We start from the raw sequence: 17,204 nt of genomic DNA on the forward strand, positions 1-17,204 counted from the left end.
TACAGATTTCTGTACAAATAAAAATCTGAAAATGGGAATTGGGGCATAAAGTTCTGTGGTTGAAAATTATGAGATCTACAAATAAAATGTAATAAAGAGCAGAAAATAAAACAAAAACTAAAGAGAAAGATGATATTTTTAAAAATTGGCTAAGAACCATGCCCTCAGAGAAATAGCTTTAAACACCCATCCTCCAATCCAAAGGAAGAAGTTTTGAGAAAATAATTTATTCTTTACACACACACACACACAGAGGATAGAGTAAATGTTACCAAGCCCGCTCAGATCAACTATTCCTCTTATCTAAAATAAAAAGTTGAAACACTTGTTCTACTGTACTGGATAATTAAAATCACCTGAAGCTTTGTTCATTTACTTTGAAAAAAATAGTAGAATAAGATTTCAGTCAGGCATTTTGGGTTTTTAATATAAATATTCTTCACAAATTTCTAGTTCTTTAACACATCTTAATAAAATATTATTATGCATGGTCTTTTCAGGATCACAAGAGATGACAGCCATAAAAAAAAAAATGTTATCAAAATTGCAGCTTCAACTATCAGTGGTAACGCTACAAGATACAGATGTTTGATGTGATTTGACTTCAAAAGAATTTACCCTATAGAAGCAACTACACCCCCTGCTGGAAATTTCTTCTCATAACTACTTTGGCTTCTGTAGCCTCAACCAAGAACATATGAAAAGCCCAATAAAGAGCCTTTCCCATTTATGACAAAATTGACAAATACTTTTTGCCTGTCTGATATAGAACATGCTTTTGGAGAACAAACTACCTCAGAATATCACCTTGATTACAGACAGAATATACAAAGAAGTCAGAGAAGAACGAAGACAACTAAACAGAGCACTGAAAGATTGTTTATTGTCTAATTTCCTATTGAATTTCACAACTCATTTCCACCCACCTCCTGCCTAGATTTCTCTCTTTCTCCCAATCTCATACAGTTATAATTTTTGGGAGGAGAGCAGGCAGGGTAAGGTGGGATGTTATTCACACTAGCAGGCAAATTACGATATACCAATAACTATAGTAGCCATTTACTGAGTTAAGGTGCTTTCTCCAAATTTGTTTTATGGCTACCAGTGATATTTTTGGTATGAAGAAAAGGTGTTAATTATGTCTTGGCTGTTACTATAGAAAATATTTTGACAAGAGCTAAGGTAATTGTGAGCATGGGACTGGAACAGTAGGAAAGTACTATATTGACCTTCCTGGCATTTTGTTCCACAGAGCCTTGTTCTGTTGATTTTCCAGAACTGTATTTTCAGACTGAAATCCCAAAGATGGTATCAGAGTCTAGCTTCAAAATGTCATGTTCATGCTGCTCTGGTCCTAGGGCATAACTGAAATGGTGAGAACAGAACTCTATTTTTTTGAATAATTAGTATTTTATAAAGTTTATTTGTAATACAGGCTCCTTTTAATGGAATAACAATTCATTCAGGTCCCACCAGCAGAAATACTTTAATTAGACAAAAATCTTCAAGTTATTTCCTCTCACAAAAGGAGGTATTGTTAGGCCATCTGGACCCTCCATTGAGTTTTTATAAAAGATCACAGCTTGAATTTAATCAACCCCAATAAGGTTAACCCTATAAAGCTAAAAAAAAAAAATTGCAAAGGTTGCTAACTGAATTCTCTGAGATTGTTACCACTGTCATTTGTAAATCATTACAATGGGAAACGGGAACTTGTACTGCTTAACTATTTAACCATAGAACATATTTTTTGTGAATATTCCTTATTCCTCTGTTTAGGCAAATATAGCTCGTGAGCCCCTCTAGGTAGGAATCACAAATTAATGTTTGGCCCTATGTAATATCTAGAATATCATTAGTAGAAAGCTCAATAAATGTTTGGTAATAATATGAAATACTCTAAGTTTTATGGATTTCTGCAGATATATTGCTAACAGAAGGCTTTAGATTATATTTGGAAGTACCAGCTGAGATAATCACTTTGGAAAATGCAAATCATTTAAAGAAATTGTTGAATTAGCCTATGAAAGTTGAGTTAGCTATCCTTCCCTAAGTACAACTCACACTTCTCTACATGATATCTCTCTAGTAGGTAAATGTTAGTTACTAGCAACAAATAACTATGGATCTAAAACATCAGGGAACATTCTAAAGAACTAGTACAGCATAAGAGTTTCTGAAATCAAAAAGGTGTCTAATCATTTTACAATGAAGACTTTGTTATTCTTTCCTATTACTATACGCTGTAGTAGATGGTAAATCTTTGCTGTGCCAATCCATACTTCTGCATTGTTTTCAAAAAACTCAAATAACAATGTGATTCTTCTGATGGGTGAACAGCTTCTTTCAACACATCTATTGCATAGTGAGGAATAACAATACTCATCTTTCCCCAAATAAGCTTCCCATCCCTCTTAAGCACATCCCAGAACAAGGCAGTAGCATATACTTCATTTATTTCCAGCTTCGTTCCCATAGGAATAGATATTAATAACTCTTTTTTATTCTTTCCCAAAAAAGTATTTACATTAAGGAATTCTGAGATTTTACAGACATGATAAAGTAAATGTAAAGTAGCAAAAATTCATAAAGAGCTATATGTGTCCTATAAATCAAGCCCTTATGAAATTAACTGAAGGCAAATACTTTAAATATTTTTAAAGTATATATTTTTTGAGGTAGAAAAATATCCATAATATGTTCTGTGAAAAAAAAATCAGGCTACCAAGCAATAAAGGTATATAATTCCATTTTAATGAAAAGAAAATGTCAAAAACAAGATGACAATATTATTGACCAACATGTTAATAGAGGTTTAATCTAGATGGTAGGATTATAGGTAATGTTTATTTTCTTCTTTTTACTTTGTTTCTACTTTTTGGCTATTATCAATAGTGATGCTATGAATATATAAATGTATGGATATATGTTTCTATTTCTTTTGGATAAATATCTATAGGTAAAATTGATGGGTCATATAGTAAAGTTATGTTTAATATCATAAGAAAACGCCAGACATTTTCCAAAGTGGTGGAACCATTTTACATTCCTGTCAGCAATATATGAGTGTTCTAGTTTCTCCACAACCTAGCCAATGCTTGTTATTGTCTGTCTTTTTTTATTATAGCCATTCTAATGGGTATGAAGTGGTATCTTATTATAGTTTGAATTCATATTTCCTAATGACAAGTGATATCAAGCATCTTTTTTATATGCTTATTAGCCATTGGTATCTCTTCTTTGATAAGATAGCTATTTGAATCTTTTACTCATTTTTTAATTGGACTGTTAGCCTTATAATTGAGTTGAGACTCACTGGATCTTAAATTCTTGGATTAATTTTTCCTCAAAAAATCCTTAAGATGTTTTCTTAATGCAATGATAACTTCATTTTAATATTTCCCCATACTTCCCAATAATTACTTTTTTTTATTTTGCATATTTGTGATACTTCTTTATTCTAAGTTACAAAATGTTGTAAAAGATACAATATCATTGAGTAAAATACTTTCTCTTCTAGCGCATTCTTACAGCCAGTTTACTTAATTGACAATACATGGTCATCATGTAGATGTTCCCCATTCCTCCTTGTTCAAACAGAATAGCTTCATGCTAGTTACACTATTTGAGCTGTTGTTAGAAACAGTACACTTATTCTATGAGAAAGTCTGAGTAAAGGACTATAGACAGTGAACAATATATGCCCCATTCCAAAACCATTGGGCTCTCTATCTCAATAACGAGAGCCTCGAGCAGGACTTTTGAGGCATTTCAATCAAAAGTTAGTAACTACAACTAACCTTCTTTTTCTTGGTGCCTAATTCATTTTCAGGTAGTAAGTGTTTTTAAAAGTGAATTAATTCTTTTAAGCCAAAGAAGTATAATTTTAGAGCACCTAAAGGGATCTTTTCATTTGGTACCTCAAAACACTGCCATGTCTTTTAATATTTTGCAGTGCAAGGTGACTTCTTGGCCCCAAAGAAATCATGTACCACAGTGATTTAGGGATTAGAAAGAAAAGAGGCTACTGCAATTTGGATACTCACTTCTGATTTATTATATGTACATCCTGTAGGTTTGTGTTACTATGGTACGCATCCCAAGTGTTATCCTGATTCTAATAAAAAAGCTCTGGCTTTGACAGTGTTCTCTATGTTTGCCTTGTATTGGAACACGCTACTGACAATTCTTTGAATTTACCTGAAGGTAAAACTCTTCACCCTCCCCAATCATCTCATCAGTTAACTCGCTGAAATTAGCTGCCACGGCCCACCATTCAGATAAGTATTTTTAGCTAAATAATCACAATAATAGGTATTTGCAAAGGTATTTTCAGATGAGATGCCACAATATACACCTGTAGCTTAGAAGGAATGCTTGCCTATCAAACCCTTCTAAGACATAAAGAATAAATACTCTGTAAGTTGCTAAAATGAAATGTCCTCATTTGAAAACATAAAAGTCTTCATACCAAGTGGAAATACTTTAGGAATGCTGACAACCTCTACTGGTCCTATTATGATGATTCAAATCTTATTTAGTTTTAGGTTTTAGATTAATTTTGTTGAGAACTCTTATTATTATTGTTTGAAAGTGATATATATTAAGTGTAAACTGGTTATACGTTAATTATTTTGATTTTACTCTGGATTATTTTATGTATGAAATATATTTATGGAGTTTGATATATTCTGGAGATTCAATACGATTCCAAATTTGACAAAATATAAAAAACATGTGTATACTTAAATACTCTGGAAGGAAATATACAAAAACATTAACGGTGGCTATCTCTGGGCAATTTTCTGAAAAATATATTTATCGCATATACTTTTTTACACATTCTTATATACTTTCTCATATATACTTCTTTATATATCTACATACTTTCTTAGAATTTAAAGAAGAGGACATATTAATCACATCTTCTCATTCATAACATTCCTTAAAGTTATACTGACTGGCAAAACACAATAAACAAGAGTTTTAAAACTTAGGTAGACCATCTCTTTGGAGTACTATTTTGATATACTCTCTCATTCAACAACTATCAGTTGGTACCCACTGTGTACCAAAGGCTGTGCTCCAAATCAGAAATATAACCATGAAAGGTATGGTTCCTGCCTGTAATAGGTTCATGCCCATACACATTTTAACTGAGAAGTAGACCAATAGAGTACATCTTTTGATGCAGCATAAAGAAGTCTTTCAATTTCTATTATTCTATAATAGCTTTATTATTTATAGTTTCTGATTTTAAACATGACAGACATGATAGACAGATGATAGATATAGATCAATAGATAGATAGATGATAGATGATAGATGGATGATAGAATCTTCAAAGGAATGACAAATTTGAATGAGCAATAATTTTTCCTTAATTAAATTAACCCACTAACTTGTTCAAATTAATTTTGTGATAATGATATTTTCAGACTCATTCTGAATGTTAGAGGCACTTTGAATCAACTCATTTTTTCTTCTATTGTCAAGTTTGTAGTTTCGCGGTTTCATTTTTTGCAGTCTTTAGGTTAGTGCCATACCACCAAATGACATAGAAGCCATTCCAAGACTGAGTGAAGTCTTGTTTTAACTGGCATATAACTGTTTTTATTTGGGTTTCTGTGGAATTTGGAAGTCTGCAACTCATCCAAAATAAGGGCATTCCACAAATTCCATTTCATAAAAGCCAGCCTTCTTTATATACTGTTTCCATTTCCTTCAGTATAACTAAACTTTTAGCAGGACATTCCCAGTAAAGTGATAAAGGGAGGTGTTTTAGACTAGCAAACACAGAATTCTTACTCAGTAAGTCGTCTTGGTGGTATTAAAAGCAGTAGCAACAGGAGTGATGGTAACAGTTTAGAAAAATAATCATCATAATACAGTTAAACACTTTAAACATCAACCTTTTAAAACAAATTTAGAAAATCCAAGAATTAAAAATATCAACATTTGGTACATGTATTCGTTGGTTCAATACAAATAATAATCACAATTCTTTAGCAATATGTGCTATTTCTCAAGTTGTTTGAACAAAAACTAGGTTTTTCTGGGTTGCCAAATTTTTGGCATAAAAATCTTTGTTTTTATTTTAAATGCACATCTTATTTGGATTCAAAGCACTGTAAATACAGAGAAATTGGGAAAGATTGTGCTACAGAAAGGAGGCCTTAAAGAAGGTAATGTAAAATTACTCCTGTAGAATCTTGGTTCCTGAGAAAGACTGCATATGGCAGCTTCCCATACACATGGGTCAGTCTCTTTCATATGTGAGTAAAACACATTCAAGTTAATGGGGATGAGGCATGTACATCAAGGAGAGCATGGAATCCACACACTATATAGCAGAGGAGAGTCATGGCAGAGTGTTTCGATTTAGTGACATGCTGCACATAGTCTACTATGGAGCACAAGTTAACACAAATAATTCCGAGTATGCTAATTTGCAGGAAATATGCTCCATAAGAGCTGAAGTAACTTGCATTCTTTTGCTTGAGAAAAGGAAAAGTATTTTTAAACATATAAAGGATACAGTGAAGAATGAACAAAAGGAAATGAGCTTATACTGCCATGAGGTTGAAAAGAAGAAAGACCTGACAGTGCTGATTTAAAAAATTAGATACCGTAGCATTTTGCAGGCTTCTCTAGAGATATTTAAAAACCAAAGAGAGTCACGGGTGCTGCTGGGACATCAGGATAAAGGACTAGATAGATAGTCCTATGATGCTACTCTTGTCAAGTAAAAAAGGCCATTAAAACCAAATGTTCCATTTGTCTAAATATGCCTATAAAACAAGGAGATTACCTTGCACTTGGTATGAGATCATATGGTAAATAATGCTCCAGTGGCACAGGGTACATACAAATATCAGAGTTATTATTGTTTTATTTTGTTTCATCGGATTACTTGTCTGAGCTCTTGGTCTAAGACTCTTTGCATTGGTACTACTGGTCCTCTGTTCCCACAGATTAATATTAATAATAATAATAATAAATATAGTAACTAATAATAAATCATTATCTCTTGCCAATATTTGTGACGTTTTGAGTCATTCAAAATTTTAATAAATAGGAGAAGGGCCATTGTTTTCCCAAAGTTTTCATATTCACTTCAAAATTTGTCACTGGGTTCCATGTGATATTTTGTATTTTGAGAATCTATTGATGAGACAGATACAAAATGACAACAACAAAAAACATGAATTTTCTTATTTTAAAATGAGTGTATTTTGTTAATCACAGTGACATTTATGTACATTTGAAAAATTGTACCCATAGGACACTATATGTTAAGTCTCCAGACAGTGTTTGGTATGCATATTCAAAGGTTCCAACAAGAGTCAGGCTCCTAAGGGAAATAGAGAGGAGATCTGAGCTGAGATCCGGGTCTGCAATAACAACTTGAACACATAAGCAAATGCCTTTTCTTATCTGAACCTTAATTTTCTCATTTATAAAACAAACTGCTCTTTAAAAATCCACTGAGCTCAAAAACTTTTTTGATTATATCAAGTCCTTTATTTAGAAACTATACACAACTAGATTTAAATGTCATATGTGGACGTAAATGTCAATGTGTAGCAATATTAATATGCTTTTCATGCTGGGAAAGTTGTTCTTATAAATCAATATTCTTATACATTTGTGTTTAGTGAACCCAATATAAATATCCAGCATGCTTTCTCGTAAATACTGCTTTATTTTTTATATTTCATTCAGTCAACAGATCTTAAAAATTAGGTTTCAATATATTTATACTTACATCGTAGATGGAAACATTGATGTTTGTCCAAAGAATCACATAGTAAGTCAGTGGAATCATTTAAAATGGAGCCGTCATTAGGAGGCAAGAAATGATTTTTTAAAAAATCTCTTTATGTTCTCTTTATAGTAATGTGTAAGTTATTGAAATAATCACTGTAGGTGATTTTCTTTTCCTAAATTATCACTGTCCTAATTACTAATGACTATTAACTAAGTATTTTTCTAGTTTATGCTATTTGATTATAGTTGATTAGAAGATTATAATGCTGCTGTATCAGAGTTTGTATGTTTTTAAATGTTGAAATTTAATTTGATATTATTACTGCTTATGTAAATAACATTTGCAGGAAAATATTGAGTTAGTGGAATTCTAACAAATGCTGTTCTTAGTAAATTTTAATAAATTATTATACTTTTTAATTTTAAAATGTCAAGTCACATTTTAATTTTAACATTTATATTCCAATTTGATATGTTTATTTTTATTCAGTAATATGATTCTAGCGTTATTTTTGCATTTATTTTACTCTTTTGACCATTTTTTTCCTAAAGTGATTTATATACAAAACTAATATGACATTATACGCAGATACATACACATAATATTTAAATGCCAGGCATACACCTCTTCCTTTTCTTGATCATTTTGAACTCTCAGTGGATATTTTAGATAGTTGCAGACATAACTTTTATTCATAACTGTACCATCATTTTAAAGCCTAATTATAGGAATTCATTTTTGTTTTAAAATTCCGGGAGTCTAGTAATAAAGAGATTTTTACTCTAAGAAAAGTGGGATAACCAATGTATTTAAAAGCAACTGAGCACCAAAAATACTTGGAAGAAGAGCAGCTTTCAATTTAGAACAATAGAACTATTGTACAGAATAAACTAGCACTAATGTAATAAGGGTTTATTATGTTTACATTTTGCCCAGATATAAAAAAGAATATTGAATAAAAATCTAAGATGTCATGTCAAGATAAGCAGGATAAAGATCCAGGGGTTTAGCTGGCAGTAGAAAAAAATTAGACCCTAAATTATGAGGAACTTAAACCCAGAAAATTTCTGTAGAGCCAGGAAGTATGAGATTGAGACTTCTGTCAACTCACCTCTTCCTTCTTTTTATCCTTCTTGTTCCTGAATAAATTAGGACTGAGCAACACTGAAAGCCCCTATAAGGGGTTGGCCCCCTTCACATTCACTCCTCCTTGTGCATATAGATGCCTTCATGGAAATTAACTCTGCAAGCTGGAGCAACCTTTGCACTCCGATAAAGCACTTGCAAATTCAAGGCTGCTGATCAGTCTCTTCATGAAGCTTTGCCAGGATTGCTTTGTGGGGTTAAGATTTTCCTCAAAAATATACTGATTAAGCAGTGGTTCAGATACATCTGGAAAGTGCTGCCTGAGATAAGTCCAGTCAGAAGCAACTAGTCGGAAACTCATGAGGGTATAAATAGGCCCTTAATTGGCCACTGAATGAAGGGAGGACACAAAATGGGAATCTAGACACAGACACAAATGAAAACTTCAGAAACACTACTATAGTTTCAAGACTAAAAAAAATGTTCAGAAATTAATTTTAGCTTTACATAACCACACAAGAAGCAATTAAATGAAACAAGACAACCTGCTTATTCAGAAATTAATTTCTATGCTAATCTTGAACCCTAAATTTTTGCTAATCCTATTTTAGTTTAATCACTTTTACAAAAGCCCACACATTTAACCATGTTTCTCAATGCCACCGTTTGGCAGTTTTCACAGCATATTTTGTTTTGATAATGGTCTTGTCATACTTGCCCTCACCTACAAAAAAAAGAAAAAAAGAAAAAAGAAAAGACAAATCCATACAAATTTTTGAATGTTTCCTTATACCAACACCCCTGAAAAATCCAAATTTTCCAACATCAGTTTGGCTCAGTCAAATTGATCAGAGGTCTCTGCCACAAACCTCTGGAATCATTTCCATGGGCTACATAAGAAACCAGAAAATTACCAAATGGTGGGTTGCAATAGTTGTCATGATGTCTTTGACACATTAACAAACACCAAATCATGCAGTAGTCATTTTCCAAAGTAAGTGGTTATCACTTCTATACAAAGACTTGAAATTAGTCTAGGTAAAATGACTATAAGTTTAATATGGACTCCAAAAGTAGAGAGAGGTCTCTAATCCATCCATCTTCCTCTAGATTGATATACACTTATGACATCTAGGAAAGGATTGTTTGTGCAATTGATTTATTCAGTCAATTGTTCATTCATTCACTCGTTTAACCAACATTTACTGACTGCTGGATGTTGTGCTTGGTACTATAGATATAAAAATAAAGACAAATGCCCTATCCTCATTATTGAACAAGAGAGACAAACAGGAGAACAGTATCAAATTATAGTGATAAACACGATAGAAGAATGCTCTCCAGTGAGAGTGAGGGTATCCCAAGTAAGGTTTCTATCACCAAGGAGGTAATAACTGACCAGACCTTGAAGGAAAAGAAGGAGCTCCAATAGCAAAGAGAGTAAGGGAAGGCCAAGGATTGGGCACATATGTGAGAAAGGAGTTTAGTTTGCTCATTCTATTTTCTTTAGCCAAATTTTTTTTAATTACAAAAAAGACAAAACAAAACAAAGACAAAAAAAACCCCACAAAAACAAAAAAAAAGAAGCAGGTGAAAGAAACTCAAGAATGGTTTGGAAAAACAGATAACCTGTGATTACACTAGAATGCAGAGCACAGTTTTATTGCTTCAGGGCAAGAAAAAGGAGTCAATGGTTTGCAAGGATTCCTTTTCCACTTAAAAATTTTATGGCTTTAAGCTGTGGCACAAGTTTAACAATAACATGCTAAAGAAGATCAACTTTCCTTTGTGATCATAGCAGTCAAGACAGGTGGGGGAGGCTGTAGGAGAATAAGGGAGGGAGTCCAGGAATCATGGCCAAACAACTCTTAAAAACCATCATCCCATAGTCTCCCAAAACTCTATGGCCCTAGCTCCTCATCCTCTTTGAACATAATTTGTAACATTCCATTTGAGAGACTGTGATAGATCCCATTTTCAGAAATCTCCATGACCTTTTTAAAAGATAGTTCAAAACATGACCTATATAGTTGTAACCTGCAAATCTCATTTTTAACACTTAAAAATTCAGAATTCTTAGATGTTACCTTTTTGTGATTCAAAGGAATTAATGGAAGCATTTGTTCCCTGCCCCCAAAGAAAACCCCAAACCCAGACAATGTACATTAAATTTAGCAGCAACCACTTTGTGGGCTTCAACAGAACTGGATTGCAATTGTCAAGTCCACTGAAAAGCACGTCATTGCACATTTGCCTGCTACCCTCAACTCAATGCTGTAGGATATCTTTTTTTTTCAGTAACTACCCATTTAAGTAGTTAAACTTCTCTCGGATGTAGTAAAAGATAAAATAAATATAAAACTTAAACTGAACTCAACTTTAAAATGAATCTTGTTACAGTGAAAACCAAATATTAAGACATCGCTAAACTTCCTGATTAAATTAACATAAGTAGCACAATCTTTCCTTTCCCTCCTTCTGTTTAAGAAGCTAAAGCTTCTTTATGCTGACATCTCAATATATTTGAAGGATCAATTAAAACCAGAGTAGGATTCCAACCTTGTGTCAAACAAGGAAGGATAACAAAATAGCAATGATTACTAAATATTGCAATAGACTATTGTAAGTGGAATTCAAAAAGCGATGTGCCCTTTAACATAGTAATTCTACTTCTAGGACTCTATCCTGTGGAAAGGTAAATAGACAAGAATGTCCATTGCTGTACTATTTATCTTGTGAAAAAGAGAAAACAAACTTATTCTGATTAAAAGAGGAATGAAAAAAATCAATTATGTTAAAATCATGGTATGAAATATTATACAACCATTATAAAGAATGAGATCGATTTATATGTACTAACACGAAAAGACCTCCAGGACATATTAAGTGAAAAAAGCATGTTATTAAATAAATATATATATAGTCAGATCCAATTTATCTGAAAAAGTATATGTATATGTACATTTATCTATACACTTAATATATGGCAAAGGTTTGGAAGGATGCATACCTGTCAAGGAAAGTAGATGGAGTACAAGGGAAGTGAGTAAGGAGATGTCAAAGATGAATTTCTTATTTTTTATAATTTTATGTTGTTTACATTTTGATGATTAAAACTTTTATAAAAGTTTAAACGAAAATAGTATTCATCAACTGTTAAACAAGAGAAAAGAACAGCAACAGCAATAGCTACAAAAAAAGCCTAAAATAAAAGAAAGTTGGGGCCATAGCACACATGAGAAAGAGGTACTGGGAGTTCATTTGAGAAGACTGAAAACTGTCTTGGTTGTAGCTTCTTGTTCTTTTTTTGATATTGGATAAGGTATTTTAAAACAGTGAATTATGTCACCAAAAACCATAACATGTCTGATTGGTATGCACTGCAACTTTATACTCTACAGATTGTATCATTTTGTAATACGTGCCAAGCATGTCACTAAAAAGGCATGAAACATATGCTTTTTCCTGTGATAAATCACCTTGACTAGGTCACAGAACAAGTCTATTGCAGACTGCGGAGTTTTCTAAATGCCATAAAAGAGCCCTGAAACATGGTGACACTCCTCTCATTTTGCTGGCATAAATGACACATGCCATCAAAATCACCGCCCCATCTAACATTTGTTACATTTTTGACAAGCAATTTTCATTTTTTCATTCAGTAATGCTCATTCACGTATACTATCATAAAACAAAAGAAGATACATCTGTTTTTTTTAATTTCAAAAATATGAAGTAGTATTCAATTATATTTCTTATAATGTTGGTAATTTCTTAGAATTATTAGAAATAATATGATAAAACAAATATTTTAAACACAACTTTACCTAGTATTTAGTTCCTTCTCTTTCCATTCCTTTCTCCTTCCCTTTCTCCTTCCTTTTTCCTTCCTTTCTTCTTTCTTTTTTCCTCTTCCATCCTTTCTTTTTGTCTTACATAAGTAGGTATTAAACACATGTTTTGTGCCAAGCAGTGTGCTGAGTGCTAGGAATCCACAGATGAGTATGACATAATTCCTGTCTTGGATGAGTTTACAGTTTAGCGAGGTAGACCCATATGAAAACACATTAATCTGAATAAAATATGGTGTTGTAGACAAAATCTTGATGAGAAGGAAAATAACATTTTTTGGATATCTACTACCTGTAAAAACCATGCTAGATGTTTTATGTACATTATTTAACTTTCACACCTCCACATAGGTATTTTTACCTTCTTTTTGTAAATGGAGAACTTGAATTGCAGAAATATTAAATAGTGTTAAAAATTTTTTAAAGCATCTAAGAAATAATCATCAGTGATATTACAGTAAATTATAAACTTGGCTGGATTAATTGATTTGTCAACACCTGCTCCTTAACTAAAACCCAAAAATCTTTCTACCAATTGCCAAAGTTCACTTTTAGACAGAAAGAAATGGTCTGCTCATTGCAGTGAAACACAGTGTTTGTTTTTAATAATCAAATTTTGAATTTTAAGTATAAGAAGTCAACAGTAGCATTTTACTAACAATTAATTAGAAAAGAATTGATAATTGCACAAGCGAATTATCCTAAAACAAAACTATTGACACTATATACAGAAAACGGAGGACTCTAGAAAAGCTATTAATGGCTTATCTGACCTCTATTTTACCAAGTCTCTCTATTCACAATTTCTATGCATTCTTAAAATAGAAGATCATTTTTCTTCCCTTTTTGGGACAGTATTGGTTCTGTTTCTATAGCTAAGAAGTATCCAGAGGACTTAAGGCTGTGTAATTTTTATGTCTTATATCTTGTAAGCTTTTGAGGGTGGAGGAGAGAGCAGGCATTTCATAGCTGGTGAAAATGAAGATCCAAGAGTATTAACTAAAGCGTAAAAAAAAGGACAGTTAATGAGACTTACTCATAAATACAGTTTAACATTTTCTGTTTTCTTTGTTAGTAAAGATAAAAGGTTATTTGTTTCCTTCTTTTCTTTCAAAAAACATGTGTTAAATACTTCTTATGTTCCAAGCTTTGTGCTGGGCACTGAGGGTACAAAAATGAAGTAGCTCAGAGTCTAACAAAGATAGATCTGTAAAGACCATGTTCTAGGCCCCATACTGTGTTTTACATGGATTATCTCATTTAATGCTTAAAATAACTCTGTCAGATAGGCAATAACATTGTCTCCATTTTGCAAGCAAAGACAGCAAGGCTAATAGGAGTTAAGTACTTGCCCAAGGCCACAACATCCAGAAAGTAGCATTGCTAGGTGTGTTTGAATTTTAATTACTGCATGACCCAGCTATAATAGAGTTATAAACAAAGTGCTATGAGAGCCGGAAGGGTATAAAGGTTGTAAGTAACTGTCTCAGCTTCAGGGAGTCCAGAGATGCTTTATAGAGATGATAGCATTTGAGCTTCACCTTGAAAGAAAAAGTAGTGAATATCCATCCACTGGGTGGAGAAGGGTGGAAGGGCATTTGAGGTTGGGGGGAAAACCTATATGCAAAGCCATGTAGGTATTAAAGGGCATGGCAAGGTTGAAGAAACTGTTCAGGATCAGCAAGAAATGAGTCAACAGACTTAAAGCTACATGAGGAAGGTTTGCATGCTTCAACAAGGAGCTTAGTCTTTATCCTGTAGGCCACAGAAAACAAAGAAGAGAGTGGAATAAAAGAGAGGGAGAGAGAGAGAGAGAGAGAGAGAGAGAGAGAGACAGAGAGAGAGAGAGAGAGTGTGTGTGTGTGTGTGTAAGATAATGCCGTGACAGTGTAGAGAGTGGGCTGGAATACAAAATCTGCCTGTAACTGTAACAGTCTATGAGAAAAAAGGGACTGCCCTGAAACTTTATGTGATAATGTGATTTATAATAAGGAATATATATTTGGCCTTTGACCCCAGTCCCTGACACAACTCCTAAAATCCTTATGAATTCCTAAGTGATAAGAGTGCTAAGAGTGTCTTTTGTGGTAATGAGGCAACTCTGGGTGGGCTTGTGGATGGCTCCCGGATGAGGGTTGGTTTGCCAGTAAGACCATGCCTTGATTAGAAGCTTGGAATGTTTAGCCACACTACTCCACTCCACTCCACTTATATAGAGAGGGGAGAAGGGCTGGAAATGGAATTAATAATTGATAACACTTATGCGATGAAGCCTTAATAAAATCCCAATAGTATGAGATTTGGAGAGCTTCCAGGTTGGCAAACGCATCCATATCAGGTGAGTGACACACTCCAACTCCACAAGAACAGAAGCTCTTGCACTTGTGACCTTTCCAGATCTCGCCCTGTGTATCTCTTCTTCTGGCTGTTCATCTATATCCTGTATAACATTCTTTAATAAACTGGCAAATATAAATGTTTCCTTGAGTTCTGTGAGCTGCTTTAGCAAATTAATCAAACCCAAGGAGTGGGTGACCAGAACCTCCAATTTGTAGCCAAGTCAGACGGTAGTTGTGGGTAACCTGGGGACCTACTTTTTGTGATGGCATCTGAAGTGAGATGGGAGGTGTCTTGCGGGACAGAGCCCTTAACCTGTGGGAGCTGACCCTATCCCCAAGTACACAGTCAGAAATAGTTTAGATCGTAGAATACCTAGCTAGGGTCACAGAGAATTACCTATTGTGAGGAAAACCCCAGAAGTGTCAAAAGTGAAGTGTTCTGTTCGAAATTAAAGAAGAAAGACACAGGAGGAATAATGCCTCCTTAACCCCCCGCCAACAACCACACTTAATTTACTCTAGTTCTGGAGATGTCTAGGTATTTATTTAAACAGCTAATATTGTGTAGGACGCTTAGAGGATTAATAACACCATGTAATAAGGGAACTAATTATGTACATACCTTATACATGTCATGTTACTGTGCTAAGCCTTTTTATATGTATTATTCACTTGATCCCCACAACAACCCTTAGAAGTTATTTCTCTCTCTATTTTGCAGAGGAGAACTCTGATTGGTAAGAAAGTTATCTGAGGTCATACAGGTGATCACTGGTAGAGTTGGAATCCAAACCACCTAAGTCTGTCTTCTTCCAAAGCCCATGGCCTTTCACAGAGAACACACTCAAGGACACTACAGTTTATTTAATGGTTCCATTCATTCCAGTTTGCCTTCATTGAATTTAAATAAAGTACCTTGAGAACCAAAGTGTTAGAACAGTAAATGAAAATAAGGGTTACAAAGCAGTTCTATAAAATGTAGGCCTAGTTAGGGGTTCTTTTTAAAAGTATGCTCTATACTTCACCTTCGTTGGCATACTGCCATTCTCTTAAAAGGGAAATTTCTGGAGAATCACGTCTCATTTGCATTTGTGGTTTGGGAATCTTCCCAGAAAACTATGATCTGAATAAAAGGATGTAGTATTAGGTTAAAAATTATACTTAGTTTTACCTAGCAACCCAACTTCCAGATCAAGGTTATTACTAAAAAGAGTTCGAGTAGGTTTTGTGCATTAAGATGTACACATAGTGCATTTAGATGTACACACACAGTGTCTTTATAGAGAAACTAGGCTAACCTGCTTCCCTCGGGACCTGTTTATAACATTGCATTCCAGTGACTAAACGGCCTTGATACTATATTACATCAAGCTTCACACTGCTGTGGCAAAGTGCAATTGTACTTGTACTATCATTCATTAAGTTTTACAAATGGATTGGTAAAGATTATCTGCATAACATTGTGTTATATAAATGTTAGTTGTTGCTGTTGCTATTCATTATCATTATTATTATTTTTTTCAATCCAACCAGTCACCAACATTAGTAATCTCAGTGGTAGACCCTAAAACTGTTTGGAAGGTTGAGTGGTAGCAGAAATTGCATATACCTTTGACCAAAGAATTATCTTCTTTTATCTGAAAAGGCACTCTTCAGATAATCAGATTGACTCAGCCAAGCCAAGCATCATCTCATGATTTTCCTCTTCTATTTTCTCCCTCTGCTTCCTTTACTTCAGTACATACTGATGCTTCATTCATCCATATCAACAAATAAATTTGTTGAGTGTATACTCTATGCCAGACCTGGTTCCAGGTGCTGAAATTAGAGCAGCGAATAAAGCAGACAAAAATACCTGCCATTATTACAACAAAAAGAATAAAATACCTAGGAATAAATTTAACGAAACATATGAAGGACCTATATAATGAAAACTGCAAGACCCTATTAAAAGAAATTGAAGAAGAGACAAAGAAATGGAAAGATATTCCGTATTCTTGGATTAGAAGAATCAACATAGTTAAAATGACCATATTACCTAAAGCATTATACAGATTTAATGCAATCCCTATCAAAATCCCAGTGACATTTTTTAAAGAAATAGAATAAAAAAACATCAGATTTGTATAGAAGAACAAAAGACCCCGAATTGCCAAA

Source organism: Rousettus aegyptiacus, unplaced genomic scaffold, assembly GCF_014176215.1.
Source record: "Rousettus aegyptiacus isolate mRouAeg1 unplaced genomic scaffold, mRouAeg1.p scaffold_m13_p_3, whole genome shotgun sequence".
In the NCBI taxonomy this organism is placed as follows: Eukaryota; Metazoa; Chordata; class Mammalia; order Chiroptera; family Pteropodidae; genus Rousettus; species Rousettus aegyptiacus.